General features: G+C 41.5%; 1 pseudogene; it reads right to left on the reverse strand.

Moving 5' to 3' along the window:
• Positions 1 to 7,416: 7,416 nt before the first annotated feature.
• Positions 7,417 to 18,812, reverse strand: LOC106582869 (protein SAND-like; annotated as a pseudogene).
• Between the last annotated feature and the right edge of the window lie 431 nt (positions 18,813 to 19,243).

Raw genomic sequence — 19,243 nt, forward strand, 5'->3', positions numbered from 1 at the left:
ATCTCATCTGGCCGGACACGCATGTTTACATGAGTTGGGTTCGGTGGTTGACATGGTGCCATGAGATCGCCTGGGGCTAGGCTGAGAGCTCTTGTAAAAAGAACATTGTAAAACTTTCAAATCCATAATTTTTTCGTTGCTAAATCTCTTTTTTTTGTTGAATATTAAAACATACAATCTACTTGCAGTGAAGCCACTCAACATTTACATTACATTCAGTCATCTAACAGACTCCCATCCAGAGCGACCCACAGAAGCATCCAGGGTCAACACCCTGCTCAAGGGCACGTCGACAGATCTCCCACAAGATCTAAAACAATGGCCCGAACCAGCGACCTATCAGCCACAGGCCAAAGCTCCCAACCACCAGCCCACCCACCACAGTTTCTGAGAGCTGCCCCTCAACCAACCAGTGGCGGTTCTAGACCATTTCAACTGGGGGGGCCAGTTGTACTGTTAGAGGGGCCAGTTACATTAGATGTTATTGTTGTCATATCGTTTTCTTCACTGAATTGCAGGCATTAGCAGGCAAAAGACCATGTTCATAATCATCATCGTTGCCACTGTCTAATAACGGATGTAAAAAAAAGAACAAGAGCATAAATTTGTTATGTAAAAATGATTTCATACTCCACATTTAGGGGGGCCACAAGGGGGTCCAAAATTGTTGTCACAGGGGCACTGGCCCCCCTGCCCCCCCCCCCCCCCCCCAACCAAGAACCGTTAGTGCAACCAAACCGAGACCCCCCCCACAGCCCCCCCCAAAAAATAATAAATTCCATTACCCAGCTCCAAGACCCCCCAAGCCACGTCCTCCCATGCACCAACAACCAACAAATTAACAAAAGAGAAAAAAGAGAAAAACTAAGGAAAACAGAAAACATGAAGGACTGCAAAAACCCTAACAGCAAGTCCAACTGAATACATTCCAGTGCATGTATGGCACTATTTACATGTGTGTACTGTATGTGTGTCTGTGTATGTGCACGTGTGTGCGCTTGAATGTGAGTGTGTGTATATGCATGTGTACAAGTGTACAAACGCCTGCACGGCATCAGCCTCAGGCAAACAGGCATTAGATGTAACAACGTTACCATCAGTATCATTCAAACTTAGTTTTATTTGTTTTTATTTTGACTGAATTTTTTTGAGAAAAAAACATCTGTCTTGATATATGGTGGTCTTCAATGTTAAAGTTAAAAGACTTTCATGTTAAATCCATTTGTTTGCCCTGGTTAGCTAGCTGGATGGAAGTCATTTTTGCATTTAAATAATGCAGGACCAGCTGTTGCTTTGTTACACCTGCTGGTTGGAAGGTGGAGATGGCTGTGTCTGAGATGTTAGAGAGGCAGAGGGACTGTTCCTGACCACTGCTGATGTGTGGTTGAATTTCTGGTTCTTTACTGCAGCCGATAAATCACCCAGTTGGGTGCTACTGTTGGCAGGGTAGTACAGAATGTGCCATATGCTGAAACAGTGAAGAGAGTGGTAGAGGAAGATGGGTACAGGGTAAGGGATCCTGAGAGGATTCCTGTGAGTAGTCAGAGACCAATAGAGAGGGATTGGAATAATATGTGCTTCGCTCAGGTGGGTTTCTTACCATTCATAGCCATGATTGTCAACAGTACTACAGAAGTGGAACGTAGGTCACAGAAAATAGAGGTTGTGGTGGCAACTGCAGAGAATTACTTGGGATTGCAAGGTTTTACTGCAGAAGATTTGTTGGGGGTGTTAAGTGATAATGTTCTGTCCTTGCAGAACATTGGCCTGGAATAGGATTAGATAGGGCTAAATAGTGGAATGGGGTCCAATCCCAAAGAAGAAGAAGACAGTTTTTTCTCACCATCAAATATGGTAGTGAGAGGAAGTCCAACTGGGCCAACATTCTGCAAATCTTCTCATCAATGAAACATCTGATCTGATTTCTGTTTCCAAAACTAGAAACTGTTACAAACACAGTGCACTAAGTTTTATACACTTGACGCTTTGCCAAAGTAAAACCAAAAAAATGTGTTGTTAAGAAGGAGTGCAAGGTTGAATTAAGTTTGTGCACATGCACACTTCATTGAGGAGGCGTTCCCTAATGGAAATATGCAATTCATGCTACAACACGCCAATTGGATCTCAGAAGCTTGTGATTGGCTTTGCCCACCTCCTTGTTGTTCTGCTCACTATGCTTCTCCCACAGTAAATGACACAGGTGAACTGTCTTAGGTTAGCGATAAAGATCTTTGGTAATACTTCTGACAGCCAACGTTCCAGCTCCACCCATAACTTCCAGACTTTATAGCATTCCCAGAAAGCATGGATTATTGAGTCATTATTGGTTTTACACTTAAGACATTACTACTAGTGTGCTGTAGAATTTGTGAATTTTGTCTCTTGTATAATACATTCTATACATTAGTTTATACTGGATAAAATGTTCCAACTTTCCCTCCATCTTGTGCCAACATCAGTTCTTTTTAAGTCTTGGTTCCAATAGTTTATATATTTGTTCTAAGATATTGTCAGTTGGATATGCTCTCTGCAAGATTTTATATATCTTCCCTATCATATGAACATCCTTTTCTGACTCAAGATTTCAGACACTTTTGGCTTACTGCTAAATATAAGGTGACAACTAAAGAATTTTGATGAAGCCTAAATCACTCTTTTATGGATATGTGATCTGGATCATGTGAGATATAAAGAAAGTGTGCATATGGGATCAACAACCCCCAAGCAGTAAGAAAAATAACTTGAACACACAATAATGTATCTGCTTTGGACTGGGCAATACATATATCTCCAGGCCAGAAAAATGTTGTGGAGCTTGCATTATGTGGTCAATGGATTTATCTGTGTCTAGATACCTGTTTGCACATGAAAACACAGTTAAAGGATATATTTAGTGTTTATTGTATGTTGGAATCAAAATAAACCCTCCTCTGCTCCTGTGTAAACCAAATTGAGCAGGTTGAGACAAACCATTGCGTGATTAAATACAGACCCTTAAACTCTGACTCCCTGGTTTTGTATGACATCCTTGTCATGTCCACGCACTTACTGTAAGAGAAATCATAATCCTAGACTTACCACCACCACGAAATTCAATTGACTCTTACTATACCTAGCCTACTCCCTGAGTCAGCAAGAGAATGGTTGACACCCAAAAACTGTTCAATTGAATGCCTTTCATGCACTTGAGGAGTATGATGCCAATCTTGACCCAATTAATAGGTCACACTGTACATTATGAAAAATACCATCTAAAAACCGTATCACATAGAGAATATACATTATCTTATACTGTATCTTCATATACACAGGAATGAGAATCAGAAAAAATAATCTGGATTCCTGCCAAGAGTAGTACAGGAAGTTCCATTGCCCCTCTGGAGAGTCCCTCAAGGTTGCTCTGTTGTCCAAAAGATTTCAAATCAAAATATTGTGATATGTAACTTTTAAGTTGCATGTACAATATTTGAAACTATTGGTCAGTCCAAAATTACTTTTTAATTCTGTCATGGAAATACATGTATTTCCTGTTACCAAGTCATTTACGGATTCTATGCCTTTAGTCTTCAAAGTGGACCAATTTATTGGGGAATTCTGAAAAGCTATCCAAGGATTGTCCTTAAGGTTGTGTTTTTAGGGTGTTATATTGGTTCTTGTAGAATACGTTTCATTTTCTTCCATGTTGTTATAGTGTTCTTAACTATGAAGTTGTTAATGTTCTTAGCTTTATCGTTTATCCACATAAAAAGATCCTGGGGATGAGCATGCGCATCTTCAGTATGTACCCATTATTCCTCTTTAGTGCATTTAACTATATGTCGCAAGTAGAAGCCTTGGGCAGCGAGTTGATATAATTCCAAGTCTGGAAGGTTACAACCACCCTCAGACTTGGAAGATGTAAAACTTTCCATTTTATTAATTGAATTTTATTTGCCCATATGAAGTCTATGCTGTCTCTTGTAAGTAGCCTATGTGGTTAAAGCGGCAACAGCAGATGAAACAGTGTAAGGGCTGTCGTCAGGAATGGACCAAGGCGCAGCGGGAATGTGGATACTCATATTTTTAATAAACACAAGTAAAGCATCCACAGGAAAAAAAACAATAAACACGACAGGACCAGTTTTGCAGGCACACAAAACGCAGTGCAAAAACAACTACCCACAACCACAAGGAAAAACACACACTACTATATAGGACTCCCAATCAAAGGCAACTCAACACTGCCTTCAATTGGGAGTCCAACAACCAACTAACTAACACATAACACAAAAACTCTGCCACGTCCTGACCAAAACTAATACAATTACGCCCTCTGCTGGTCAGGACGTGACAAACAGTAAGTGTTCCCTGCCACTGCTTTGCTAAAAAGCTGAGGAGAAAAATGTAACCACTATCACATTTATAGACAGAGCTATGGATGCAAGGACTGACCATCCATGACATCAAAATTATAGTTTTAACCATGTTTTGAAGCTATTTAGTGTTTGTTTACATTTGCTTTGTTTAGAAACATTGGAGTAAAACAAGCTTATAGTTTGGGTTCAGATTGAATACGACAGTTGAACTAAGCTCATGGGGCATTTATAAGTTAAATTCTTTAAGAATCAATGGGTACATATCATTCATATTACAAGTCCAAAAATGGATGAAGCTACTGCAGATTGCTAGCCTGACGACTCACACTAAAATCTTCCGCTGCTCTGTCGTTTGCTACATACTTTAGTCTGAGACTGCCATCACTGAAGTCGTTTGTGGTGACGAAGGGCAAGAAGGGCGTTGTACAAAACAAATGAATCAGCGATTGGATCGTCTCAAAACCAATCAGAGTATCAAAGCCAATGAAGAATTTTCAAACCACCACTTCTCCCACGTGTGTTCTGGCTATGGCCCAATCCATCGGTTTCTGGACCAATCAGATGGCCCAGAACATGTTCACATTTGGTGAAGGGTCGGAGAGGTACTCAGATCCAGGCTCATTGCGTAGAAGAAACTAACGTCTCTGGGCGTAGCCTAGCGTTTGGCCGGAGCAAGGTGTCTGAGTAGCCAGGCAAGCATAAATAAAACCAAAGGTCATATCTGATGCCAGTTGTCTTATGATAGCCTACAGACAAAATCCTCACACTGTGTTGTTTTCAGAGATGAACACGTACACATGAAATGTCATATAATTTATTTGATTATTTATCATAATATTAGACAATTAATCTCTAGACAAATGGGTAAAATGTTAGATCTAGGAGCTAGACTTGAAGCAGCTACAAAACCATACAACTCTAACAAGCTCCAGCCATCACACACCATTAGCACAACTATAAAGGCAGTTCGGCATGAAAAGTAAGGGAAAGCTTTTGAATCACCTTGACGGTGAATGTCAAAATTTATCAACCCGATGTATTGAATTTATTTTGGGCAACAGACATATACAACAAAATGCACAATGTGGACCCAGAAGATATCACTTGAAAGTATGAATTAAAACGCTTGTTCTAAAGTGGTCCTCGATGGTAAAAACAATAACACATATAATGATTAAAAGACAAGACAAATTACAAACAACCATAAATGCATTCATTTATATTGACATCCTAAAATGTGGCACTATTCACTGCACTTCTCCCTAACCTTAAATATCAACCATATTAATTTCACATTAGAACATTCTATTAATTTCCCATCATACCGATTCTTCAGATAAATACACCTGACCAGCAGTAGGGGGCACAAGGGGCAGTGGAGTGGTTTCTCCTTTGCCTGCTTTTTAAAGCTACTTTTACTTTTTATTTGCTTGATCTCCAAGGGAAGGCTATTCCACAGACAAATGCCTGTATGGAAAAACGTGCTCCTCGCAGTACTGTTTACTCTTGGGAGTTAACAAGACATAACACTCGCTCTGGTATTGTGACTGTGTTGGTTATAGACCATATCGATGTGGTTTTTCATGTAACCTGGGGCACGATCATTTAAGATGTCAAACATATGATTAAGTTTAAGTTGGTCCACTCTGGACTCCAAAGGCAACAAACCCACCTCCCGGAACTCCTGCACCCCTATATGGGTCCTAGCGGGGAAATTCAGCATATACCTGATAACATTATTTTGCATGACCTGCATTCTCTCTTTCAGCTTTTTTGATAGCCCACTATACCAAGCAGAGCAGGCATGTAAACTAAAACAAAAAAATCATATTATTACAGACAACTCAAGAGATTCCCATCTTAAAATAAATATACTTTCCCAAGTACATCACCTTTGACAGTAAAATCCTTGATCCAAAACCCAAGCAACAAATAAAGACACAAATAATAATTAAAATAACTCTTCTGAGCAACACAACGGTAATCATGGTAGACTTTTCCCGTTGGAGTATGCAGATAAACAAAACAGTGGAATTAATAGAAGTACGTGTTTAAAGTATGTGCATATACTGTAAGTAGAGTGCATGGGGCTAACTGCATTACAGTCAGAAAGTGAGATTAATCTTTCTTGGTTTCATCAATTAATGGGCTAACCATTAGGGACTCGTTTGACAATATAAGGCAGGTTTCCATTGACCCACGTCTATTCGACAAAAGCAAGACGCAAAAACAAAACAACATTAGGATGTGTAATGGAAACGGCAACTATAAGAGAACTGTTCTAAACATCAACATTTTTATCTGCTCAACGGGTGGATTCTTATTTTGTCTGGCTTTCTTAATTGCAACAAATGATGATGGAAACTGTTTTTCGAATAAATTATGATTGCTGAATAATTTTGAAGGCACGTTGTAATCACGTAACTATAGCTAAAGCTCCACTCCACATTTAATTATAAATCCCTACTGCTTGCTTAATCTATTTTCTCAACTATACACATTATGTTTCTTCTAGGACAAGGATTGTCCTGACTTTCAATAATGCCTGAATTGCTTCACCTTGTTTTTCTGGTTGGCTGGCTCACCTAGATAAAACATTCACTATGCACTTATTTCAGATCTACAGGAGTGCACGTTTTACCATGGCACGGACCGTGGCGATACGTTGGCAGGGCACATTATAATTACTAACACATGGCAAATCAATGACAGGTCTATTACAGTTTCAAATAATCCTCATCTTATAGCAATTGGGACACCATCACAGATTTCGGGAATTGTTATTAATAGAAATATCTGCTGCATATCTCTCAATTCCCATAGGTCAACCACCAATTAAAATCATGAAATTATGTTTGATAAAACATAGCTTTACCCTCATTGTGATTACCTAATTTTACCCCCTGATGACCATAGACTGAAGAATCTGCAAAGAGCAAACAAAAGTGATGCGTGATGATTTGTTGGCATTACATCCATGACCTACAATAGTGCCCATCCGACTTCAACGTCACGAGGCAGCAGGTTTAGAGGGCCAGGGTTTCTTAGTACTGTAGCTAGGTCAGCTGGGGGCCTGGGGGCTCAGTATGTCGTCCTCCCTCTTGATCCACTCCAGCAGCTTATTAACAGCAGCCACGGCCGCCTTGGTCCCCAGGGGACTGAAACAGAGGTAGAGCTCAATGCCAATTGTCACCTGATGGAGAGGTAAGGTAGAGGTGGTGGAAGAGGGTTTAGAGGAGAGATTAATAACCATGGTACTACAGATATCCCCTGAAGAGATCCGCATGGACAAACATCTTTCTTCTACATTGCAAGACTGTGCATTTTAAGATCAGCGACAATAAGATTTACAGAGATGTATGAAAATGTATAAAATGGTATAAAACCAGTGTACTATGCTTACCCAGGCCAGCAAGTTCTCATGTCTCTCCACAGGTACTGGTACAATCCCATCAGCCTCTCCTGCTCCTCTACAGATTGATACAGCAAGGGCAGCTCAGGGCTGGTGGAAGACACAGAAACAGAATGGGGGGAAAAAAGGTAAGCGGGGTAACAAGGACTATAAACCGTATAAGCCGTGATGGTGTACACCAGTGGCTCCCAAACTGTGGTTCCCCGACCCCCCCCCCCCACCCCCCCAAAAAAATGGTATTATTGTTTATTTTTTAAAGGAACTCAGTCCGGCTACTCTTGAAAGTTTTAATAGTAGAATGCACATGGAGCCATTTTAAAATTGGGTAGTGTTTTCCTCTGTCATGTCAGTCATACATACCACAGAGAGCTATTTATAACTTGTCAGAAATGTCCACATCAACTAGTCCATGTCAGCTAACATTTTTAGCTAGGTTTTTCAGTCCATAGAATTTGTTGTAATTTTTGAGCCACTTAAATATCACACATTAGACATGGCAAAATGAATAGAATTGCAAGAAAATTAGCTTTAAAACTGCTACAGTTGCTCTGTACCCCATGACAAAATGTGTAGAATTGCAGGAAAGCTTTAAAGCTGAAAAAAATATATTCACCAACATGAGGGGTGTGAACAGTTTGTACCGTGAAAAGTGCTTGTGCCCATAGAAATAGACATGGCATGCAGGGGGGCGTGGGATGTTCCCCAATACTTGAAAGGAGGGCCTGAGTGAAAAACTTTGGGAACCCCTGTTGTACGTTACAGAAATCGTCCATACTCACCTTGTGTAGAGTCCAGAGGTCTTGGACTTGTACAGAAAGTGCCTGAGCTCTGGGATGCCGACCTGGCTGACAGAGTAGCTGGGGCACTTCAGCGCCTCCAAGGCCTTGTAGGCAGTGCGTTGGCTCAGCCGCTCCAGGAAGCGGTGCTTGCAATCAGAAAGGTTAAAGAAGTCCTCCCGGTTGGCGGACACCAGGATGAGGCAAAGGTCAGAGGCCGGCTCCAGGTAAGAGATGTGGGTGTGGAAGAAGCCAGCAGTGTTGAACTTAGGGTGGCAGATGGGCATCCTGCCTTCACCCTCGCGGAAAGATGACGCCCTCCAGGTTGAAGAGCAGGTGCAGGTCCATGTGGTGCAGGTACTGGTCCTTCTTGCGTACCAGGGTGACCAGGCAGTCCCCAGCCAGGAGGATGGAGAAGACCAGGTTCTTGGTCTTGGCAGCCTGCAGGCTGGAGGAGACCAAGTCACTGGTGGAGCTGGGAAGGGGGAGGCAAGTGACAGTGCTGAGGAGCAGGCCCGTGTCACGGTCCAACAGATGTCCGTGAGATGCTCGGAGCCTGTCAGTAGGCGGCCCAGGTCGTAGTTCTGCTTGTGCTGGAAGATGTGGTTGAGCTGGGTGAGGGTAAGCAGGCTGACGATCTGGTAGTAGATGTACTGCAGCTCACGCGTCAGCTCTCTATCTGACTGACAGGTCCGGGATACACCCACCAGGACAAGAGGAGTCTTGCGAAGGAACACCACTTTGTAACCGTCTTGAACAGAAGGTTTGAATGAGAGGGCAATGACACATCTACAGTACAGTACAGACAGATCGTTTTTTTTGCAATATGGCATATCTTACTAACTGAGCTTTGAATTGCATAGCCTACTTTATAGTTGTGCACTTTGTTTCACTGACAAAAACTATGACAAGGCTACTTTACCCTCTAACTCTAATGTTCCACTCCACAGAGATACTCCCCAAATCTTCTACTCACCTGCGTGAATGGAGTAAATGGTACTGTTGTCTGCCTTCACGACAGAGACCAGCACCACCATGGAGCTGGAGAGGGCCTCCTTTGTGACGTAGCGTGAGTAGATGGGCTTGCCTGCCTCGCTCAGTACAAACACGTTTCCTGTGGCTACGACAGACCTCACTGCACACATCCTCTTCCTTAATCCTGCTTTCGGTGCCCACCTCCTCCGCTACCTCCACTTCAGGCTGCTGCTCCTTCTGGGTCTAATCCTCAGCCCCCAGATACAGAGCTTCCTCCTTTACAGACTGTCCTGACTCCCAATGTACAGAGTCTCTTTCAGTTTCCATCTCAGTAGTCACCTCACTGTCAGCAGTCAGGTCCTCAAAGGACTGTGCATGAACAAACATGGCACTCTCCTGGCCAGCACCTGTGGAGATTAGATGTTTTTAATACAGTGAATCTTGACAAAAAAAACGTGAATACAGGGGGAGCATATATGGCTTAACTGACAGTAAACCCTGGATTAAATATTGATTGTCTGTGCTTTTCTAATAACCAATTTGACTAGGTTCTTGCAAGTGACTGATTGATCGTGCCTGGGAGGAATCCTCACTATCAGTATCTGCAATTTGGCAGTACGCCCAGAACATTGTTTTGAGAATCAAAAGGGGTGTCTCAGTTTCAAGGTCTTAGCTTGGAGAGAAGAGGCCTCGTGAGGCATTGGTTGGTTACATGCATGAACCAACCGTTAACGATGAATTAATTATGAATAATGAATAAGCTAAATCATGCAAATATAACTTGTCTGTGTAAGCAGTATATACTGTAAGATAACTATTGGGACTTCCTCGGTAGAGCTCACTTCAGACCTGTACTTTATGCATCTAAGTTTGACTATGACCTCTCCAGCTTGCTGACAATAAAGAATGATTCATTTCAGATGACTTTCGGTGTCCCTGGTGGTAATTTCCACGACACTGTATTATTACTTACAAATGTCAATTGATGAAATAGTGAAATCTACAGGGGGGAAAAGAAAATTAGTAAAAGTGTAATAAAGTAAAAGTGAATTCAGTTTATGGATCTTGCTGGAAGGACAGAGAACTGAGCTGTTTCAACTGTGCTTTGACTACGACACTAAAAACAGTCATTCCAGACAAAGATCATGAGTGGTGTGTATTATGATTTTTTTATTTTACCTTTATTGAACCAGGTAGGCCAGTTGAGAACAAGTTCTCATTTACAACTGCGACCTGGCCAAGATAAAGCAAAGCAGTGCGACACAAACAACAACACAGAGTTACACATGGAACAAACAAGTGTACAGTCAATAACACAATAGAAAAAAAGAAAGTCTATATACAGTGTGTGCAAATGGCGTGACGAGGTAGGCAATAAATAGGCCATAGTAGTGAAGTAATTACAATTTGGCAGATTAATACTGGAGTGATACATGAGCAGATGATGATGTGCAAGTAGAGATACTGGTGTGCAAAAGAGCAGAAAAGTTAATAAAAACAATATGGGGATGAGGTAGGTAGATTGGGTGGGCTATTTACAGATGGACCACCCACCACTGCGACCTGTATGCTCTAGTCGGCTGGCCCTCGCACACAGCTGCAGCGATCGCTGATGTTTAAAGTTAGTGAGGGAAATATAAGTCTCCAGCTTCAGCGATTTTTGCAATTCGTTCCAGTCACTGGCAGCAGAGAACTGGAAGGAAAGGCGGCCAAAGTAGGTGTTGGCTTTGGGGATGACCAGTGAAATATACCTGCTGGAGCACGTGCTACGGTTGGGTGTTGTTATCGTGACCAGTGAGCTGATATAAGGCGGAGCTTTACCTAGCATAGACTTATAGATGACCTGGAGCCAGTGGGTCTGGCGACGAATATGTAGCGAGGGCCAGCCTACTAGAGCATACAGGTCGCAGTGGTGGGTGGTATAAGGGGCTTTGGTAACAAAACGGATGGCACTGTGATAGACTACATCCAATTTGCTGAGTAGAGTGTTCGAAGCTATTTTGTAGATGATAGCCTCCAGCATAACACCACTATGATGTGGGTGCCTAAGGGGAATGGGAAAATGAGGGAGGCCATATTTCATTGAACGACAGCAAGTCATATCCTATTAGGATATTGATCTAATCTAGATGAAACTTGCATCTACCATAAAATAGTTATTTTGCCAGGTCAGATAATGATTTAAGTTCTCCCCTGGAAATATAAAATCAATGAAAAGAAAGTTGAAACTCTCATAGTCTAAAACAGAGCAAAACCTACCACTTATTTAAAATACCACTTATTCTAACTCCAGTAAAAAAAAGTATGTGGATGAGAAAGGATACATGTGAGCCCTTGTACATGGACATTCCTACTCCCTCTTATCCAGCCAACACACACTGACGGTTTGTTCACATTTGATTTCAATCACTTTTTGACTGAACCCCTTTTGACTTGAACAAAACTTTCCATATATATTTGCCCATGGTAAAAGTGGTCAGAAAGTTACTTTTTGGACCTGAATGCCAAAACATTAAGAAGATAGAAATGCTCTAAATTGGCCCATTTTGCATACCCCACCCTCCCACCCTGTTTTTAATTTACATGCTCCCTCTCGGCCAAATCCTCAGAGATTATAACATCAACTTCCACTGCTACAGAGACAATACCCAGGTTTACATTAACAACAAACCGGACACCATCTCTGCCTTAGCAAAACTTAGCAGCTACCTAGAGGACATCAGGGCATGGATAAAAGAGAACTTCCTCCAGTTGAACAGAAGCAAGACTGAGGCTATACTTATTGGGACACCCAAGCAGGTCACCAATGCTGGAAACATCTGCCCTACAATCAACAGTCAGGCCATTCACCTGTTATCTCCAACCCAGGAGTCAAGTTTGATCCTTCTCTGTTCTTTAAATGCCTACATAAAACAAATATGTAAAACATAATTTTTTCAAAACATTGCCCGGGTCATGCATCCCATCAGCCTCCCAGCCAGATGCAGAGAAACTCAACCACGCCTTCATTTTCTTTCGGATCGACTACGGAAATGCGCTGTTTGTGGGCCTCCCAGCCAAATCACTACAGAGGATCCAACTAATCCAGAACAGTGATGCCAGGGTCCTTACCTGGACCAAGAAGTCAGACACCATCAACCCAATCCTGGGCCAAGTCCACTGGCTACCAGTGTTAGCAATTGTTGTTATTCTTCAATAACACAAGCCCCAAAACAAATCAGGGGGAGAAAAATAGGTTTATTTGAGATGGACAAATCAAGATGTGATGCTGGGAGGTAGATGTTCAGTCTCCTCTGTCCTCAGCTTTTCTCCACTGAACAAAGGAACAGGATGCCATTTTTAACCCCCCACGGTAGCCTGGGATTGACCAATCAGAAGTCCTTGCAGTACGAATGTCCAAATAACAAGTATCCTGCTCCCGACTCAATGTACAGAACGTAGCACACGTAGCTCTGAGTTCAGGAGTGACATTCCACAGATTCTTAACAGCTGTTGAACTGAAACCCAACTCCTATTTACAATTCCCTATTGACCATTAGTACTCTAGTTTTTAGTCCTCTCATCCTCTCAAACTCTGCGTTGTGTATTTATCTTCAAAATAATCTTATACCGGTCAACTACAGGATCAACTTCTAAATCCTCGTGCTTCTATTTAAAGCCTTGAATGGATTGAGTCCAACCTAAATCAGCGACCTCATCTTAATCAGCTACTTTTCACTCTCCGCTCCAGCCCCTCCCTACTGCTTCAACGTCATGGTGTGTGTGTAGGTGACAGGGAAGTCAGGCGCAGGAGAATCAAACTTGGTATAAATGGAGTAGTTTAATAACGTAAAACAAAACCTCCAAAACCAAAGTACATAATAAAATAAACGTGGGTACAAGAACCCGTCGCGCACCAATCGAATATCACGAGCATAACAACAAACAATCTCTGACAAGGACATAAGGGGTAACAGAGGGTTAAATACACAACATGTAATGAATGGGATTGGAACCAGGTGTGTAGGAAGACAAGACAAAACCAATGGAAAATGAAAAATGGATCAATGATGGCGAGAAGACCGGTGACGTCGACCGCCGAGCACCGCCCGAACAAGGAGAGGCATCGACTTCGGCAGAAGTCGTGACATTCAAGTCCCCAAACACGTCTCCGAACTATGAAGGACCGAGCCTTCTGCTCCCTTGCCCCTCGCCTATGGAATGCTCTCCCTGACCAACTGAGAGCCGCACAATCACTCTGAACTTTTAAAACGGGCCTTAAAACCCATTTCTACTGACTGTCTTTTTCATGGACGTCTCCAGCCATCACCGCTACCTAGTCTCAATCTAAAATGTATTGAGCACCTAGCACACTATTGCTATTTTACCTGCCTTGATTCTAAATGTATGTTGTTTTTATTGTATATAATGTTTATTTGTTTTTACCTCAGTAGAGCTTTGAGATAACTCCGTTATGAAAAGGACCTCTCCATAACATTTTTTTAATAAACTTCCTGTAATTCTACAGTGTTTCTTAACAGGGGGAATCCATATTTCTAAACAGAACACAACAATTTTTCGTAGGTTTCGTCAAACTAAATTATATTGAAAACGTGTTTTAATGACTAGATTACTAATCTACTCCCTTCCCTGAAAATCCCACCCCTAATAGTGAATTGACAGGTCTGAAACCCTACAAACCCTGTGACTCACAAACATCCCACCATTTCCCTGAAAATTCCACCCCTAATAGTGAATTGACAGGTCTGAAACCCTACGTACCCTGTGACTCACAAACATTCCACCCTTTCCCTGAAAATCCCACCCCTAATAATGAATTGACAGGTCTGAAACCCTACGAACCCTGTGACTCACAAACATCCCACCCTTTCCCTGAAAATCCCACCCCTAATAATGAATTGACAGGTCTGAAACCCTACGAACCCTGTGACTCACAAACATCCCACCCTTTCCCTGAAAATCCCACCCCTAATAATGAATTGACAGGTCTGAAACCCTACGAACCCTGTGACTCACAAACATCCCACCCTTTCCCTGAAAATCCCACCCCTAATAATGAATTGACAGGTCTGAAACCCTACGAACCCTGTGACTCACAAACATCCCACCCTTTCCCTGAAAATCCCACCCCTAATAATGAATTGACAGGTCTGAAACCCTACGAACCCTGTGACTCACAAACATCCCACCCTTTCCCTGAAAATCCCACCCCTAATAATGAATTGACAGGTCTGAAACCCTACGAACCCTGTGACTCACAAACATCCCCCCCTTTCCCTGAAAATCCCACCCATAGTGATTGATTGACAGGTTTAAAACCCTACCAACTCAGTGACTCTCACAAATATTCTGCTCCTCCTCTGACAATCCCACCCACAGTGCTCGGTTGACAGGCCAAACTGTTAAGAATGTGACCAGAATAACACATAACAATGAGGAAATTAAATAAAAAATGGGAGGAATAATATTGTCTTAGCCAATAAGGATTTGAATTAGAATTTTGCACTTGGTAGGTCAAGAAGAATCAAATCAAATGTTATTTGTCACATGTGCCGAATACAACAGGTGTAGAGCTTACAGTGAATTGCTAACTTACAAGCCCTTAACCCACAATGCTTTAAGAAGTTAAGAGAAAAAAAAGTGTTAAATAAAAAAGGTAATTGAGGTAATAATTAGAGTGGTTAAATTGCACATTGAGTTTTCATATTTTTGTCACAAATAATGCGATCAAAATAATGTACTACAATTACAAATGTGAACTTTGATTTATATTTTAACTATTTTCTTTCTCAATATGACAGTGTTATCTGGAAGGGCTTTGAACAAGAACTGTCAACTTGAAAATACAAACTGTGGAGTCTTGCAAATTAAATTTGGTCATTGATCATGTTCACATAAAAACAATATTGCAAACAAATTATTAATTTATCAGTATCAAATGAGCATTTTTTGTGCAGCTATATATACAGTACCAATCAAAACTTTGGACACCCTTACTCATTCCAGGGTTTTTATTTATTTTTACTGTTTTCTACAATGAAATAACACATGGAATCATGTGGTAAGCAAAAAAGCGTTTGGTTGAAGACTCTCAAAAATGTCATATTTGAGAGTCTTCAAAGTAGCCACCCTTTGCCTTGATGACAGCTTTGCACACTCTTGGCATTCTCTCAACCAGCTTCACCTGGAATGCTTTTCCAACAGTCTTGAAGGCAGGACGCCCATCTGTCACCCTAAGTTCAACACTGCTGGCTTCTTCCACACCCACATCTCTTACCTGGAGCCGGCCTCTGACCTTCGCCTCATCCTGGTGTCCGCCGACCGGGAGGACTTCTTTAACCTTTCTGATTGCAAGCATCGCAGTCTTGGAGTTCCACATATGCTGAGCACATGTTGGCTGCTTTTCCTTCACTCCGTGGTCAAAATCATCCCAAACAATCTCAATTGGATTGAGGTTGGGTGATTGTGGAGGCCAGGTCATCTGATGCGGCACTCCTTCACTCTCCTTCTTGGTCAAATAGCCCTTACACAGCCTGGAGGTGTGTTGGGTCATTTCCCTGTTGAAAAACAAATGATAGTCCCACTACGCGCAAACCAGATGGGATGGCGTATCGCTGCAGAATGCTGTGGTAGCCATGCTGGTTAAGTGTGCCTTGAATTCTAAATAAATCACAGACAGTGTCACCAGCAAAACACACCCACACCATCACACCTCCCCCTCCATGCTTCACAGTGTGAACCACACATGCAGAGAACATCTGTTCACCTTCTCTGCGTCTCACAAAGACACAGCGGTTGGAATCAAAAATCTCAAATTTGGACTCATCAGATCAAAGGACAGATTTCCACCGGTCCAATGTTCATTGCTCGTGTTTCTGGGCCCAAGCAAGTCTCTTCTTATTATTGGTGTCCTTTAGTAGTGGTTTCTTTGCAGTAATTTGACCATGAAGGCCTGATTCACACAGTCTCCACTGAACAGTTGATGTTAAGATGTGTCTGTTACTTGAACTCTGAAGCATTTATTTGGGCTGCAATTTCTAAGGGTGGTAACTCTAATGAACTTATCCTCTGCAGCAGAGGTAACTCTGGGTCTTCCTTTCCTGTAGCGGTCCTCATGAGAGCCAGTTTCATCATAATGCATGATGGTTTTTGCGACTGCACTTGAAGAAACTTTCAAAGTTCTTTAAATTTTCCGTATTGACTGACCTTCATGTCTTAAAGTAATGATGGCCTGTCATTTCTCTTTGCTTATTTGAGCTGTTCTTGCCATAATATGGCTATCTTCTGTATACCACCCTTACCTTGTCACAACACAACTGATTGGCTCAAACGCATTGAGGAAAGAAATTCCACAAATTAACTTTTAACAAGGCACACCTGTTAATTGAAATGCATTCCAGGTGACTACCTCATGAAGCTGGTTTAGAGAATACCAAGAGTGTGCAAAGCTGTCATCAAGGCAAAGGGTGGCTACTTTAAAGAATCTCAAATATATTTTGATTTGTTTAACAATTTTTTGGTTACTACATGATTCCATATGTGTTATTGCATAGTGTTGATGTCTTCACTACTATTCTACAATGTTGAAAATAGTAAAAAAGAAAAACCCTTGAATGAGTAGGTGTGTCCAAACTTTTGACTGGTACTGTATATCCATAAATTGCGGCCCTGAACCTGCAATATAAATTATAAAATGTTACTCCGATAATATGGGACATGTTTGGGCTAGGGCAGCCTGGGTTTCCAACCATTTATTTAATAAAGGTTAGTTCCTAAAACAGAAATCACGAGCTACAAACAGCCTGCATATTTTGTTATTGTGTAGGCCTAATTTGATAAATTGAAACAAAAAACAGCACTGCATGCATAATGTAATTGCGTTTTGATTTGAACCAAAATTATTCTACTGTTAGCCTGCCTTGAGAATCTTGCCTTTTTAAAATGAGACAAAATATATGGGGTTTACATTTGAATCTGTAGCCTGCAGTTACAGGACTAGGCTACTATCAATTATTTGTATTTTGTCATTTTCAACAACAACCACATTGAGTTAGCTACATACTGTAGTTCATAAAAAATCGTGTAGGAAAAGAATAATTATGAAAAGTATGAGGAATAACGTGTATTCTCAGCAAGCACATTAATTGACCATTCTGTTTTTCCCCCAACATTAACTTTTTTTGGCACTTTTGTTTGAAGCAATGTTAGTCACCATGAACATTTTTTAAATGAACTTGTCTCAGTAGCATACATATTTTCTATATTAATTACCAAGTCAAGCAGCGCAGTTTGTTTAAACGAGGTATAAATTATCCTGTGCTTTTTCATTTGCCGCATTTACGCGAATACACAGCTACAGGCAAAGTGAAATTATACAATGAATTAGCTCATGATGCACGCTGCTCAAATGATGAAACAACGACACAAATGTAACAACAGCACAACAAAATAGATTTTAAAAATATATATATTTTGCAGGTGCCTTTTCATTTTATACACCAGCAGCGCAACTAGTGCTTTCTAATTGCACTGAACTAAAATCGTGGCGCGTGCGACAAAGCAAAACTTTCCAGTGGTCAAAACCATTCATCTTGAGGCGACGGGGTGCAAAATGCAATCTGTTAATTATCCATTTTAATACACACTTTCTCAAAACATTACTCATAATATAAAATTACAAAAGACCCAATGGATTATGATTTTCTGGTAAAAAAATAAAAATACAAATTGAAAGTTGGGATGCAGCTGCTCGGTTTGCTCCATTACTCACGCGACTATGGATGCAACAGTTCTTTCACTGCTGCTGTCTCTCTTGGGAAATTATGACACAGCGAGAGCCGTTAGCGTAATCAATAGCGAATGTGGCTTGTACAGTATTTATTCTAAACGATTTCCAATAAGGAAATATCCAATATCCAAATAATTATTCTAATTCCTGTTTTCATTGGAGGAAATGATTGAAGCAGCCAATTTAGCCTATGTTCAAGTGGCCACATATTTCAATTAGAGAACTATTCATTTTCATTGTTCAGGACAACCACTGGATTTTGTATTCCCGAGAAGGGAACTGTTCTGTAGTAACATGACATCTACAGTAGGTAGACTACAAGTGGACATTGCTTGCTGGAGCACAATGCCACCATTAGAGTTGTCTTGCCCACCTGGTTCTGTGCCCTCCACCAGGCCTGTGGTGGGGCTTTCAGTCCTCTCGTTGCAGAGACGGTCCATTGGTGCCAGGGTGCCATTCTGTTGGATCTCCCATGGCACACCCCTGTTGTGGACGTCTCTAGCCATCACTGCTACCTAAGTAACTACCTGGACAACCACCTGAAACACAAGATAGTAGATACCGAGTCTGTCAACATCACAGAGGGGGTGAAGGTCAACATCTGCTTACAAAACAGTGAGTTTCTGTGTGAGCAATCGTGTCGTTGTGCATCCTGCCTCAAAGTTTTGAGTATGATACACTGACAGTTTTTCTGTGTGACTATGTTGCTATCATGATAAAGATAAAAGGGACTGGTACAACACTCTTCAGTCAATCGCTATGGTCATAGCGATGGAAAGAGGCCTCATCATTATACCTGTGCCATTATGGTGTATGTGACAGCATGAGCAGTGCCATTGAGCCTATCTCCATTTTAAGTAATACTGTAACGACCCGGTATTGTGTTCTGTGTTTGTGGGTGTGTTATGGTTCTCATGGCTACTAGCAGGGGTTAAAT

This window comes from Salmo salar, chromosome ssa22 (genome assembly GCF_905237065.1).
Source record: "Salmo salar chromosome ssa22, Ssal_v3.1, whole genome shotgun sequence".
In the NCBI taxonomy this organism is placed as follows: Eukaryota; Metazoa; Chordata; class Actinopteri; order Salmoniformes; family Salmonidae; genus Salmo; species Salmo salar.